Genomic DNA, 15,285 nt, shown 5'->3' with positions numbered 1-15,285 from the left:
ATATATATATATATATATATAAATTATAATATATACTTATATATATATATATATCTATATATATTATATTATAGATATATATCTATCTATATATAGATATATATATTATATATAATGATTATATATAGAATATACTATATATATAGATATATATAGAAATAACATATATATATATATATAATATATATATATATATATATATATATATATAATATATATATATATATATGATATATCTTTAATATATATAATATAATATAATATATCTTATATATATTATATAGATATATATATATCTCTATATATATAGATAAATAAAAAATATTATTAGATATATATTATTATATCTATATATATAGATATATAGTATTATAGATTATATTTCCATCTATTAAATATATTATACTTTATATAAATATAAATATATATATATCATACTATATATATATATTATATACATATATATATCTATATATATATATATATATAAATATATATATATATATATATATATATATATTAGCCAATGGATACTGAAAGGCATAACTGAAATACCAGTATGGGAAAAACAAAAAAAATTCATATCCACCACCCACCCCATTCTCCAAAGTTAGTAAAGTATTCGGAAAAGAATGGAGTCCCATGAAATAGTTGGAAAGAATTTTAAAATTTTATGGCGGTCATCGTTTAAAACCGGATGGAAGCAATTCACACAATGAGAAATATTTTTCAAAACTATGAAGCAGACAGGGAGGGAGGGAGGGATTCGGAATATGACAGATGGGCAAAAAAATGAAGTGATATATTACCTGGGAAAGGCTGCTCATTCCAAAAGTACGTATACCTTTGCCAAAATATAGCTGGAATTACATCAGGAAAGAATTTCTTTAATATTGGGTTTTTATTGTTGAGATTAAATTAATACATTGCCATGAGTTTGTATAAGCCTATTATAATTATGGTTAATAAACGCATGTAAAAATGAAGGCTTTATCATCTGCTAATGGTGACTTAGCAATGATGTTTCTTTTCTTCTATGAAATGTGTCAGTAGTTTTACTATTTCATAAAAAAGAGAAAATACACAATTTGCAATAACGTATAATGACATACAGGATATACAGACACAAAGTATCAACTGTTTAACCAGTAAAACAACATGTGTGTGTGTGTGTGTGTATAATATCACAAGATATACGCTTATAACTTGAAGTATACCTAATACCCGAAAAGATTAATGCCCCGAGTACCGGTCTCACAAAACCAAAGACATTGGAATACGCATCTTAAAACCCAGTCCCCTTTGTAAATAGCTATTCCTGTGTATAAAGACCTTAATGATTCTTTCTCACGACGAATATACAAGACCAGAATACCATCAAATAAGCCCTTGGATACAAAGGTAAATGCGTCGTAATATTTTGTGGGCTAACTTTTACGTTCAAAACATTGTAATCAATCACCTCGAGTTACATTGCTTGAATTATTGGCCCATTCATGGGCCATTCCATCGGACAAATGATCCTGTTGTCTGAAGGCGATAAATTCGGGAGAAGGAGCGGGGGAAGCGGGGGAAACAAAATAATTGTTGTGGACCGACCACAAGAGGAAAGGATGAGGGAAATAAAGAGTTGATTATCTGTTAATACTGTTGTATTATCATTAATGTAAAACAAAAGATTGGATCTCTTCTGTCAAAAACCTCTTTGATCTGAGAGAGAGAGAGAGAGAGAGAGAGAGAGAGAGAGAGAGAGAGAGAGAGAGAGAGAGAGAGAGAGAGAGTTTGTCACTGAATGTTCCAGTAGTTTCCAGGATTGAGAAAATTTTGACATTCTTATGTACTTCTGTTAATTCCAGTGCTTATATAAATACAGTCAATCAATAAGAAAATTTATACATCTAATTATGTCAAGGTTGGTATTTTCTATACAGAATTCACATTGAGATCATCAGTTAAACTATTGCTGAAAATCGACCCTAGTCAATTGAAAATTTTATTTCACAGTGGTGCTGGAGATTTATACGAGACCAAAACCTATTTTCCCTATTGTCTTAATTATCTTGCTTTGGAGGGAATAAGGGGCCCTGCTTCAACAAGCTCTAATCCCTTTCCTGAATATTGCATTGTGCCGTGCTTTGTTGAAAATGACTGATTCAGGAGAAAATGTCAAGAATATGATTTTTTTGCTTACTTGGGGAGTAAGCCTTCAAACTACTTTGCTGTTGTTGGTGGTGGTGGTGTTGTGGGGGGTAGCTAAGGTCTAAAATGACCAGAAAAGGTGTTTTGCATAGAGTTAAAGATACAGGAAACTTAGGATAGGATATTTATGGTTTATCTATTAGAATGAAAATGTAAAAAATTAATATGCATGTTAAACAGTATAGAAAAATTATTTCTGATAAAATACATCTTTTTTTGTTGTTGAAAGAAACAACGGCGTGTCTGGCAATATACTTTAGCACGTTTTAATTTATCTGATGTACTGAATTTAGAGACTAAATGTCTATCGTTCAATTATTTTGTTTCCACTTATAACCAAGAGTATATATGAAGGTGTTTAATTTGTGTCCTTTTTATTTGATCCTTGTTGTTAGTATGAGTAGTACTAATCATGAGTATTAATTACGAAGACTACTTCACGTTAAGTTAGGAATAAAATGCGATGTTTGCAACTTAGCATCTGTGGAAAATCTTGCATGCATCTCGAGTAAGCTGGAGGTCGGATCACACCTTGTTCTAACTCAGACATATATTAAAAACTTGAGGATGACGAGCACAGCTCGAGAGTAATTTATCAATTATACATAAGAAAGGTATTCTATAAATGCTAATCTCATGTGATGTCAAATTGTTCTACGGCTTCAAAGCCCTGTGTTCTTTCATCAAAATTCATGTAACTAATGACGGGGCACAAAGGACAGGACTCAACCTGTATATGGGTCAACAAACTTATCTCCCAAAGCAATTATGAATCTAAATATTCAGAAATAAATACACTTACCAAGATCTGATGTGAACAGGCCATGCTTCTGCGACCAACATAACACATTGCATTTTCTCTCTCAGAAAAAGCATTGTAACTCTACAGCTATAGCATTATTTTTGTCCATAAATGAAGTTCACAACATACCTGTAAAAACAAAAGTGTAAGACATATTATTGTTTTAATCACTGCGGAAAAGCATCACAATATTCTTTTTTTTATAATTAAAAAACACAAATAAGTTTGCTTGAAAAATGAATATCTAAATCATTCCTCTATTCGCTCAAACCCGTGACCACAATCAGTTAGCAGCTTGCAAAACGGAGCGTCAGATTGTCAAGGTGAAGTCTTTAGTTCCTGTTACATCTGCAATCAGCTGTTGTGCTACAATCATTTTTTAATATGTGGGCCAAGTGAAAATGATAAGATCATCCATCGAGTTAAATCAGTGAGGATCAAGAAGCAATTCTCCATCCCTATACTGCCTGAAGACATTAAGGTGGAAGCACTAAAGAGTGGAAGACTCAACTGATCGCTTAGCAAAAAGAAGTGACAATAAAAGGAAAAGGATATATGAATGCAGTTGAAGGTGAAGCATATATCAGTCTCAAGATAGGAAAAACTGTTTCTTTAATACCTTAATGCAATGGCACTGGAAGTGCTACAATGGGTAAAGAATGTTTTTCTTTTTCAGAAAAGGAAAAAGATACTATAGTAACGTTAGGCTTTCAATGAGACTGGTAGTCTTCAGCTGCAGAGACAATACTTTTTTGATTTGTGCAACAATCAGAAGTACAACGGAGAACAGTGAAAAATCTCATATCACGGAGATCAATTTCTTTATTGTACCACTTATCGAAGGATAGTAAGCCTTTTCCAGTTCGTAAAACCACGTTTCTGAATACTCTTAACATTTCAGAATAAACACTGAGGACAGTTAAAAGGCATTCAGCAGGCACTGTTGAGAAGAGGAGACGAGGGAGGCCAAAAATTTTTCTAGAAGATAAGCAAAGAAGAAAGGCAATTCTGGAGAGCATCAATATTTTTCAGAGTTCGGTCTCATTACACTGGTCAACAGCCAATTTTCATCAGGGATTTAATATCACAATTTGTCGTAAATTGTATTTTTCCTAACTATACAAACCTGAGGTCCTTTAACATAAGGAATGTACTTAAGGCGTAGCTGGAATTACGGCCACTGAATCTTGAACAAGGTGGTTAAGCAGTAACTACCGTGGGGCAGGATAGCCTGCCCGGATGTAAACACTTCACTTTGCCTTTCGGCCCAGGTTCAGATTGAGGGGTGGCATGAGGTGGGCATATATGTAAAGGACCTCAGGTTTGTATAGTTAGGAAAAATACAATTTACTTCAAATTGTGATTTGTTCCTACACATAATACAAACCCTCGGTCCTTTACATAAGGAAGACTCACTGATTGGTGGGAGGAATCTGAGCGAGCCTCTAGAACTGAGTGGAGTTCTGCACACCTAGGCTACTCCTCCTGGTCGTAAGAGCCAGCGGGAACCTGGGTACTGGCGGCCGGTCCAGGGGCGAGCTCTTAGGTGCAGCGGAAGTCTGGGGGAGGCAACACGAAGAACCCAGGCGGCTGCATACCCCCCCCTCGGTACATCGGCAACCGGCCCTTGAACAGCGGTAGACGGCGTCACCGACACAGTGTGAGGATTCTACACCAGAAGGGGGGAAGCGGCATATGCGAGGATCGAGATCGTGGTGGTGGTAGTGGTAACCGCTCCATGAGTCACCGCCCCAGACCCCGCCAGACGTTGAAGCAGCCCCTGGATGCTAGGCACGCCCTGCAGCCCCAGCGGCCCACACCTGTCCAAGGTCGTCTCCCACGGATGTAGCACCTGCGGTAGCACAGACAGATTAGTGAAAGAGGTTCCCTCACGCACGGGGGGGAGCATGCCCCACCCCGAATGCACGGAAGACCCAAAATACAAAATTACGACGGGGCACCGAGCGCCCTCCTCCAAGCTCAACAGAACGGCGAGGAGAAGGACCCGGAAACCCCCCCTCCCACCCCCGAAGGGGAAGGAGTCAACGAAGGAGCTGAGCGGGGGCAGGAAAGAAGACGAAGAATCGGATACCAAGGTAGTCGCGGGAGAGTAATGTGAAAATGAAACAGGATACTGCACTTGCGATTCCCTTTCACACAACATAAAAGGGAAAGGATCAATTCACGTGTAAGAGCGGAACCTTGATCCGTAATGAAAATGATGCAATCATAATATATGAAAATTAAAAAGAATACTGCACTTGCGATTTCACTTTCACACAAATAAAAGGGGAAGGATCAATTCCTGGGTAAGAGCGGAAAACTTGATCCATAATCAAATAGTATATGAAAATGAAAAGGAATACTACTCTTGCGTTCACTTTCATGCAATTTAAAGGGCTCGTGTCGCGAGCATTCGCGCCCTCGGCCCCGAGCGCACAGGGCAAAATAAAATGAAAAAGAGTACTGTACTTACAAGTTTCATTTCACAATTTCACCAGAAATAACCGACTCGGCACGAGCGCGCTCCCGCCCTCGACACCGAGAACATTATTCATGAGGATCAACTTCAGGAAAAGAGCGGAAACCGCCGCATCTACGGCTATAGCTCCATTTCTTGACCCACAATTTAATTAATGAAAATGAAAACAGAGTACTTACAATCTCATTTTCAACCCAAACAAACCAGTATTGGAAAACACAATATAAACAAAGCATACGACGATGAAGCGGGCAGAGAGCGATGACGAACACGTCCTTCACACCCGCGGCCGAAAGCAAAAGTGATTCTTCACCTCTCAGGCGCGCGCGCGCACGACCAGACAAGCAGTTAACTACCGTTCTCCCCTTGTTCGAAGCTTACGATCGTCCCAGCTGCTGCCGCTAGTTACCTTCCTATTGTTAAAGGACCGAGGGTTTGTATTACGTATCGGAACAACAAGATTTTTAAGCAATATTTATTTGGACGACTGTAATTAAACCCCAGGGTGCAGTACTAAACACAGCGAAATACATTGGACGGTCCAATCCCTAGTGTATGTTGTATCCGTGGTTACGTTCCTTGCAGTCCGTGCGGAGTGCTTCTGTAGAAATACCGTGGCTTCAAACGCGGTGGAAACTGGATCAGCTAGTCCAGTCGGTTGTTCCCCCTATAGTACCCAACACTTTTACTTACCTAGGTAATTCAGGATCTACATCCTTGTAGTTGAGCATCCATTTACTGTCCAGTTATACCTAACAAGTGTTCCATTGTTAAATAACACCCCAATCTAACCTGTAAAAATAACCCATTTTAGTAAAACTTTTTGATGAATGAGTACTTTTGATTAAATAGATTAAAGCCACTGATAGCTATACCTGAAAAAGACAAAAAAGTGTATTGGTATTGTACAGTACCTAGAATTCAAGATAAAATGTCAGATTCTCCAAAGTAAACCATATTATAAGGCTTTTATTAAAATACTTGTTATAGTGCAAAAAATATGAAATTTTAGGCCTAGCTACTTTCCAAGATGGCACCTGGTCAAAAGGCATCCAAATCTAACCTACAAGGGTGTGCTTAGTCATGAGTGGTTCCTCTAGATGATGTGGCACTATTTAATTTGGCCATAGGCCTACAACATGATCAAAACACATCCATCACATTTAAACACATCCGTCCATTGACTGCAGCAGTGAAAATTTCACTGGGAATCATAATCAATGAAAATATAACCCTGTTACATATAGTAGTAGCCTATATGGTTTTATATTACGTTACATAGTAGCCTATAGTTTTATATTAATGTTAGGCTATATCTGATAGACAATGGTCTACGTTGACGGTCTGCCACCTTAAGTTAATACAAAACCCTAGGCTATGGTTAGGCTATGCATAGGGGGTAGGTACATCAAACAAGTGGAACATGTAGGCCTACTGACTGTACTTCGGTCTGGAACTCGACGTTTAGCTAATACTGCCACTTAAAAAAAATTAACACTACTAGAATCCCTAGTCTGGTTAATACAAAAAACATAAATAAAATAAAAACCCTCCGGGTGAACAAGTATGATGCAACACGAGATGAAATGCTCTACACTCTACAGGCATAGCAACTGGCGTACCTTTGATGTTTTGTTTTTCTCTCTCTCTCTGAAATACTAGACGCATTTCACAAGGTTTCACATAATTTCGAACACTAACGTTTCCCAGAGATTGAATGTCATAAACAATAACATATATATCGACACAAGTAATTACGTAAAAGTAACATCGGTTCTTCAGTTCTTAACTTCACTGTGATTACGTCCACGTGACACCGATTTCTCCTTGGACTAAGCATGGGTACTCACCTACGGCCGGCACGGACAATTAAATAATAAGTACCCCAGTAATATCTTTGCCAGTCACACTACAGAGCGATTTATTATCCAATATTCCAAGTAATATCTTTCCTAGTTACACTACAGTGCGATTTATTATGCATGGGATTCTTTCAATTATACTATCGCAAAACAATAAAAGTCGATTACCACTTGCGTTTGCAATCATTAAAACGTTACGTTACACTTACATTATATATATATATATATATATATATATATATATATATATATATATATATATATATATATATATATATATATATTCGGTCACTTCCCCTATCATATTACGATCATCTCTCTTCTACTTTCATTTCATCAAAACAAATGATTGAAATCTTTTCTACTTCTGTCATGCTTCGACCTCTGCTCTTCATCAAATCAAGAACTGAAATAAGTACACCAGGATCACAACTAATTTTTCTTACACAATTGTTCAAAGATGAATGGCAAGGAACGGGAAACTTGCAGGTGTTGCCTAAAAACCGTTATGTTTTAGGAATTAGGGTCCTAAGTAACAGAGCCGATGCAGTTTCCATGTCGGACCACTATTTTACTAGCTTGCCTGAAAAGAATTCTATTGGCTCATTTGAAAAAAAAAAAAAAAAAAAAAAAAAAAAAAAAAAAAAAAAAAAAAAAAAAAAAAAGACTTTAGGGAACGTTTAATTTGTTCAACTCTAGTATTGGAGTTTTTTACAGTTGGCAAAAGGGCATCATTTCCATTTGTATAATATGATTTTGCGAGGAAAACTGTTCATTAGTAGTTTTCAAAGTAGCACTCTCTTGTTGCATGGAATTAATAGTATTTTGTAGAGCTTCTAATTTTCTCTGTCTTTAGGCAACTCGCCTTATATTACTCAGTCTTGTAGCCAATCTTATCGAGACTAACCATTTTGTATTGAAGCAGGTGTTTTAAATTGGTTAGCTACTTACGATTCCCTTGAGTTTTCAATGCGAACAGTAGTTCTCGCAATTTTTTCTGCTGTTTTGTAAGGTTAGAAAAAGCTGCTTATTTCCGAAAGAACCTCTAGGCTTATATAACTGTCAGGAGATAGCGCTTGCGTTTGTGATGTTCCAGACCAAGAGAACAGAAAGCCTATGTGATGGTTGCAAGAGGTCTAAAATAGTACACTAAGGTTAACGCCCGAATCTCGCACAGCGCAACTGTTGAACTAATACAACACACCTTTGTTACAAATGTTTTGACATTTACTCGTTGTACCTACTCATGCTTTGTGATCCGTGTAATACTGCTCGTTCCCGTGCCACTTTACCTCGTTCATATCTCTTATAGCAAATGATCTTACCGCCCCTACAGGTTTCCTATGATTAAACATATTTCAGAAAATATTAAAGCATTTTCGTGCATGAGACTACGACTCTGAGCGGAGATAGCGCAGCAAAACACGCGGGAAAAAGATGGAAGACCCACCACCTCTCTCTCTCTCTCTTGATTGGTCTGCCTGAATCCGAATAGTTTAATTTTCATACGTCTTCCATGTGTAAAGCAGAATTTGCAGATGTGTATGAATGTGCTTGTTCGGTGCACGTGGATAAACGGATTTATTGGTGCATATTTTCTTATCCGATGGCATTTCCAACATTTCCAATAACGCCTTCTCGGGGAGATCCTTTCCTCTCTTTTTTTTTTCTCTCTCTCTTTTTCCTAAAGCTGGGGGAATGATGCAATGCGTCTTTCGATGATTGCTTTTCTCCCTCTTTCTCTCTTGTGTGTGTGAGCTCTTTCCTTTGATAGTCGATTGTGCTTTTAAGATTTTTATTCTTATTTAATAATGCAGTAACGAAGATCTGGGAGGAAAGTTTTGCAAGTTGATGCAAGTGTCAGCTTTAAGATATTCTCAACATACATTCACACACACAAAATATATACATAAATATATACACAAACACATTTACATATTTTATTGATTCAAATCATTATAGTTGCCCACCACTTCTGGGCTTAGTATGGAAGGCTTAGAGTATTCGTTATTCACTCAGATCCTTAGTGTATTTGTATTGACGTATTCTCTAAATATTCTACTGTTCTCGTCTGCTCCTTCATTGGCAATTCCCCAAGGAATATTTGATGTAGTGCAATCATGTTATGTATACTTACCGTTACTCTCCTAAATTTACATCGATGCATTCCCAAGGGAATTCACACGCGTGACTGTTGCATAAAAAAGCTATTGCCTGTAGCTGCTACGAATCAGATATTGCTTCTCTCATTCAATCTTTTTTTTTTTTTTGGCTTTTGGAAGACATTAATTTTTTTGTTTTCTCCTTTGGGGAAGAGTTGTTTGTAATTCAAATACGTAACTGAATACATTTCGTAGAGGCTAGGAGTAACACACTGCTAGCTTGAAAGTCAGGGCGATAAATGTATAGGACTACATATCATTATTATTATTATCTGCGCAATAATGATGAGAATTGAATAATCACATGAAAATTGAATAATAGCCCCATTCACGAATATTCAGTCGTCAGAGTTAAGAGCTGATACACTATACTTGCGAGTGGGTCTAGTGTAGGTGTATATATTATTAGAACAAGGAAAGAGGGGACATTTTATATATTGGAAAGCATTTGTAAGGAAACCTTAATACTGGATTATAATTTTTAATCATAATTGATTGATCTCGATCTTATTCCCTTTTGAATTCACGTAAATTAAAGACCTTTCGTAAAATAATTTCCGTTAGCGTTCTGATGGTGCTAAATATGTATTGTTGACCTTTACTTCATTGTTTCAGGTAATTACCCCATTAATAACCGATTTCATTTCCATAAAACTAAGAAAATATGAAGGTTATCAAAGATCAAAGACATATCAATAACAGTATTCCAAGAAAACGATAATCTTTTGTTAGGACAAAACCAGCGCTCAAGTCCCTGAAGGTCTTTTTGCATTTCACCTGAAAGCCTCAAATATCGCAGAGAAGTCCATAATTCAAAATTAAGTGGATATTTATACACAAATTTCATGCATCCTTTTTATCCTTTAACTTTACCTCGGTTCATTGTCTCTTTTTTCCATCTTACTTTCCACCCTCTCCTAACAACTGTTATATGTACAAATGCAAGCTTTACCTTTTTACTCTCGGCTTCTTTAAGCACAGAATGACGTCATAGGTCCCAGCGCTGGGCCTTTGGCCTAAATTTTACATTCCATTCCAACATTATATTCAAAGATATTCTTATAGTTGGTTGAGATCTAATGTTTCAGTATGTTACTATAGTTACTTCCTGCCATATCAGTACAGGTAACAAAATACCGGTGTATAATTAATGAAAGCAGGAACGTTGCAGAGTTACACATATAGCTTATAGCTCAGCTTCTAGGGGGTTAGTGTCGTCAGTGTACCTCACGTGGGCCACTGGGTGGCCGGTAATAAAGTCACAAGAAAAAGTCACATTAAATAACAGCAATAATTACAGTTTGGTCTGAGTACTCCTTCCTTATTGTGTTATTCGTGTTGTTATACATTTTCGTAAAACGAGTTTATGGTGGCCGGGGGAAAAATGAACAATATTTCTTGGGGTTCTTATCTTTAAGATATTTACAACGGGGTTGTACTAAACACGGCGCAAAGGTGGATACAAACTGGTTTAAAACCCTTGGAGTCACTATCTAGGACTTTTTATACCTGTAGCATTTCTACTTGGAGCATTTTACTTCACTTCCATTTCTGCTTCCTTTCTTCCATCTGCCTTTCCAACCACTCTTTCCACTGCCGTGTGGGTTGAATTGGCTAATGGCGCTCCAGTACTTTGCTTTAATGCCGGATTTTTTTAAGTCATACTATCGCGAGAGTTGGCATTATTGACGCTTGAAACACTGAATATATCCAAAGTGTTATAAAACTGTTCTTGATGTTGGCACGTTATTAAAAACGCTCTTGTTTTTGTTTTTACACCTTCTAAAATACATCGTGGTCCAGTGTAATTTAAAATTCAGTAATTTACCGATTGAGTAACCATATTCATATTAATCACACAGCAGAAAATATAATTGAAATGCAATTGCTGTGCGTGTAACGTGAAAGAGAAAGTTATCAGTCTGGATAAAACATTTGTTATACACTTATATACATTTGCTTTTCTTTATTATTCTTTTTTTTAATTTTATTCTTAGTTTTGATTCCGTACAGGTGTATACGGACCTTTGGGTTTGAAGGATTCTGCTAATTCAACTTCTTTGCAGTTTCCATATAATTCATGGACGGTTTTCTGGGCGAAATTTGTATAGGCCTATTACTGTAAAAATCCAATAATCGGTTCTCATCTTCGCACGAAAACGCAGTTAACAGCATTTGTTTATTGAGAGGTCTCTTTCAATAATCCAGACAAGAACCACTCTTAATGTGATTGATGTTGACATTGCTGCGTGAATTCAGAGTAACAAAAGATTTTAAATGCTCGTATTCCACGCGTCCATGAAATGTATAATGGTGATAAGTTTCATAAGTGGTCCGAACTGGCACCCAATTTCGTGTATGGAACCGAGTGTGATTCAACACACTTTTCCCCAATTTCTCAAATTTTCCCCAAATTCCCCAGTTTTCCCAAATTATCTGCAATATCCCCAGATTTTCCACTGATTTTCCCAATTTTCCCCAATTCACCATTTTATTTTCCAAATTCCCTAGTTATACCTAATTTTCTGAGACTTCCCCAATTTCCCTAATTTTCCCAAATTTCTTCAGTTTCCCCTAATTTTTGCCAGTATTCCCAATTTCCCCTAATTTTTGCCAGTATTCCCAATTTCCCCTAATTTTCCAGGATTTCCCCAGTTTTCCTTATTATCAATTTCCCCAAATATCCCCAAATTTTCCTGAATTTTTCCAGTTCCCTATTTCCCCAATTAACCCAAATTTACCCAATTTCTCCGATATTTCATAATTATCCCACATTCCCGGCAAAATCAAATCCAAAACCGTTTCAACTGCTCTGTTTATTAATCGAAACTGGAACTGCCTCATTCAATCAATATCTTAACGAAGCGTTTGAATAATATGATTAAGACGAGTCAATGCCTGACCCGCACATTAGCATTCATGAACGGTGACGTGTCACGCCTGATTACATATCACTCATTTTAAAGTGAAAATTGGTTTTGATTTGGAGAGGCGGCTTTGGGGTTAAAATGTATTTTCACTTTGTACAAATTCCGGTGTACTACGTATACTATGCATATATCGGCGCTATACCCAACCAGGTGTTTCGCATTTAAACAGAAAACGGGAAGCTGACAATAACTTGTTGACAAGTTATTGTCAACTGGATAATTGGGTCGTTACGTGTATTGTGTTTTCGATGTATAATACCCTATACCTTGTTAGTTTAAAATCCAAAACCTCGTCCCTTATATTAGCATTTTTCCTCGCGTATCGATAGACTAATTTCATGAGTTAAAAGGATATGGAACAGAAAACAGGAAGTTTATGATAACTTGCAAACACTCTAGATAATTTGGTAGTTACAGATATTGCGTTTTCTATACATAATACCTTATACCTTGTTGTTAATAATAAGAAACAATAGCATGTCCCTTATGTTAACATGTTCTACAAAAATAACATTAGATTAACTTCAGAGGTAAAAGATGTATATATGTAAAGTTGTTTTTAAAAAATCTCATCAACTTCAAAACGTTTTTAATTCTGTATAAAGTATGGATCGACAGAATTTTGTATGTGACAATAACAAATATGTATTTGGCCATAAAAAACAAGGTAAGCGAAATCCTAAAAGTAAATATAACCTGACAAATGTTACTCCCATAAAATTGTATCTGGAATTATTATAATCAGTGGAAATGATTATTAAATTATTCATTAATCATCTGCATGACCGAACAGTCCATTGCAATAGAGTATTTGTCCTCCATTTTGATAAGAGTTTTATTTTCACAAAATGAAAGAAAATAATTTAAAAATAATCATGGAGAAAGTATTAAATTGTCAGTTTCAACGTCACCGTTTTTACGCGCATACCGAATTTGCAGCCCATGTTTTTTTGGATGAAGAGGTCATTTTCAATTCTCCGTGTTTTAAGAAACTGGGGTACATAATTGCTTTGCTGACAAGGCGCATCTCAGCGCACGCAAATCACTTGACACCTTATGTGTTAAAGATGAAATTTATAGAAAACCTGATGTTGCCTTGCCATATTGCAAAAGCAATGACGGATTGGTGTCTGAATTAAGAAAGGCAAATTTTTAATGCTGCTACAGCTATCCATGTACATAAAATAGGAAGAAAGTCTGAACAACAATTACAATAATGCTGGGGATGAAAGCAATAAGGGATTGTAGTACTTCCCCTTGTGCAGATTGTAAAAACGTCTATAAAGGGATTCAGGAAGATCTCGTGCACATATATCATCGACTATCCATCGTGTTGATTGGCAAGAGAGTAAATTGATTTTTTAAAACAAACAATGCACAGAAAAAGAAAGTTGAGGTTGCTCTCATTAGAGCAGTACCTAATTTTAACCTCAACGACGGTAACTGTAAGTCTGAGTTTGTTGTTCCATCAAGTGATTCAAGCTGCCAATCTTAACAACATATTGTCAGGTCGTTGAATATTTAAGAATTATTGTTAGTAGTGGCAATCCGGTAATGAACGAAGGTGGCTATTTATATTTGTTCTTCCTTAACATGTTCAACTTTCCCTTATTTATTTTATCATTATTCAGTAATCACCCGAAGAGGAGACAGTTCGTCTTGAAACAGTAGTAATCTAAACGTTTTTCATATATTTCCTCAATACAACGGGATTTTATTTATTCTTACAGCGCGGCAAGTGTGCCTATTGTATATATCCGTTTTTGAAAATTAGTCTCAAGAATGAAACCACAACGAGGAAAGACTAACACGATGTCTACATAAACAATGATATCATCTGGTGTTGAAGGACTTTTGTGTAGTTCCAAAACTGATGATGCTTAGGAAAAGCTAAGTTTAACTATTTGTGTTAATGTGCGAACGCACTGAGGAGGAACGCTTCAAACCGCGTTATGAATCGTATATTCGTATCCACATATTTGATAGTTATCCGGTTTCTTCTGTATGACATAAATACTAATTTCTTTATATAATTCTTTGTCATGGTAATGAAATAAGGAAGTATTCTCGTTTCTTGTCAGTCTGGACAGATTATCAGATAGGATGATATTAAAATACTAAATCTTTTTCAGTGCATAATAATAATAATAATAATAATAATAATAATAATAATAATAATAATAATAATAATAATATAATAATAATAATAATAATAATAATAAAAATAATAATAATAATAATAATAATAATAATAATAATAATAATAATGGAAATCGTACCCATAATCATAGGAGCACTAGGCACGATCCCAAGATCCCTGAAAAGGAATCTAGAAAAACTAGAGGCTGTAGTAGCTCCAGGACTCATGCAGAAGTGTGTGATCCTAGAAACGGCACACATAGTAAGAAAAGTGATGGACTCCTAGGGAGGCAGGATGCAACCCGGAACCCCACACTATAAATACCATCCAGTCGAATTGGAGGACTGTGATAGAGCAAAAAAAAAAAAAAAAAAAAAATAATAATAATAATAATAATAATACGACAGACACAGTCAGACACCAACTAAAGAAAATGCCAAACTGGAAAGCCCCAGGTCCCGATGAAGTCCATGGATACTGGCTCAAAAACTTCAAGGCCCTACACCCACGAATAGCAGAACAACTCCAGCATTGTATCTCAAATCACCATGCACCCAAATGGATGACCACAGGAAGAACATCCTTAGTACAAAATACAAGAGTAAGGGAAATATAGCCAGTAACTACAGGCCTATCACCTGCCTACCAAATGTGGAAGTTACTAACAGGTATCATCAGTGAAAGGCTATACAACTACCTAGAGGAGAC

General features: G+C 36.1%; 1 long non-coding RNA gene across 1 annotated transcript in view; it reads right to left on the bottom strand.

The window, feature by feature from the left end:
- Positions 1 to 7,297, bottom strand: part of LOC135220097 (uncharacterized) — a 252,935-nt gene extending 245,638 nt beyond the window's left edge. Inside the window, exon 1 of the long non-coding RNA XR_010315567.1 lies at positions 7,106 to 7,297. This is a non-coding gene — a long non-coding RNA (uncharacterized LOC135220097). The remainder of the gene's footprint in view (positions 1 to 7,105) is intronic.
- Positions 7,298 to 15,285: the final 7,988 nt, after the last annotated feature.

Source organism: Macrobrachium nipponense, chromosome 1, assembly GCF_015104395.2.
Source record: "Macrobrachium nipponense isolate FS-2020 chromosome 1, ASM1510439v2, whole genome shotgun sequence".
Taxonomy (NCBI): Eukaryota; Metazoa; Arthropoda; class Malacostraca; order Decapoda; family Palaemonidae; genus Macrobrachium; species Macrobrachium nipponense.
This window is presented reverse-complemented; position numbering and strand designations above follow the sequence as displayed.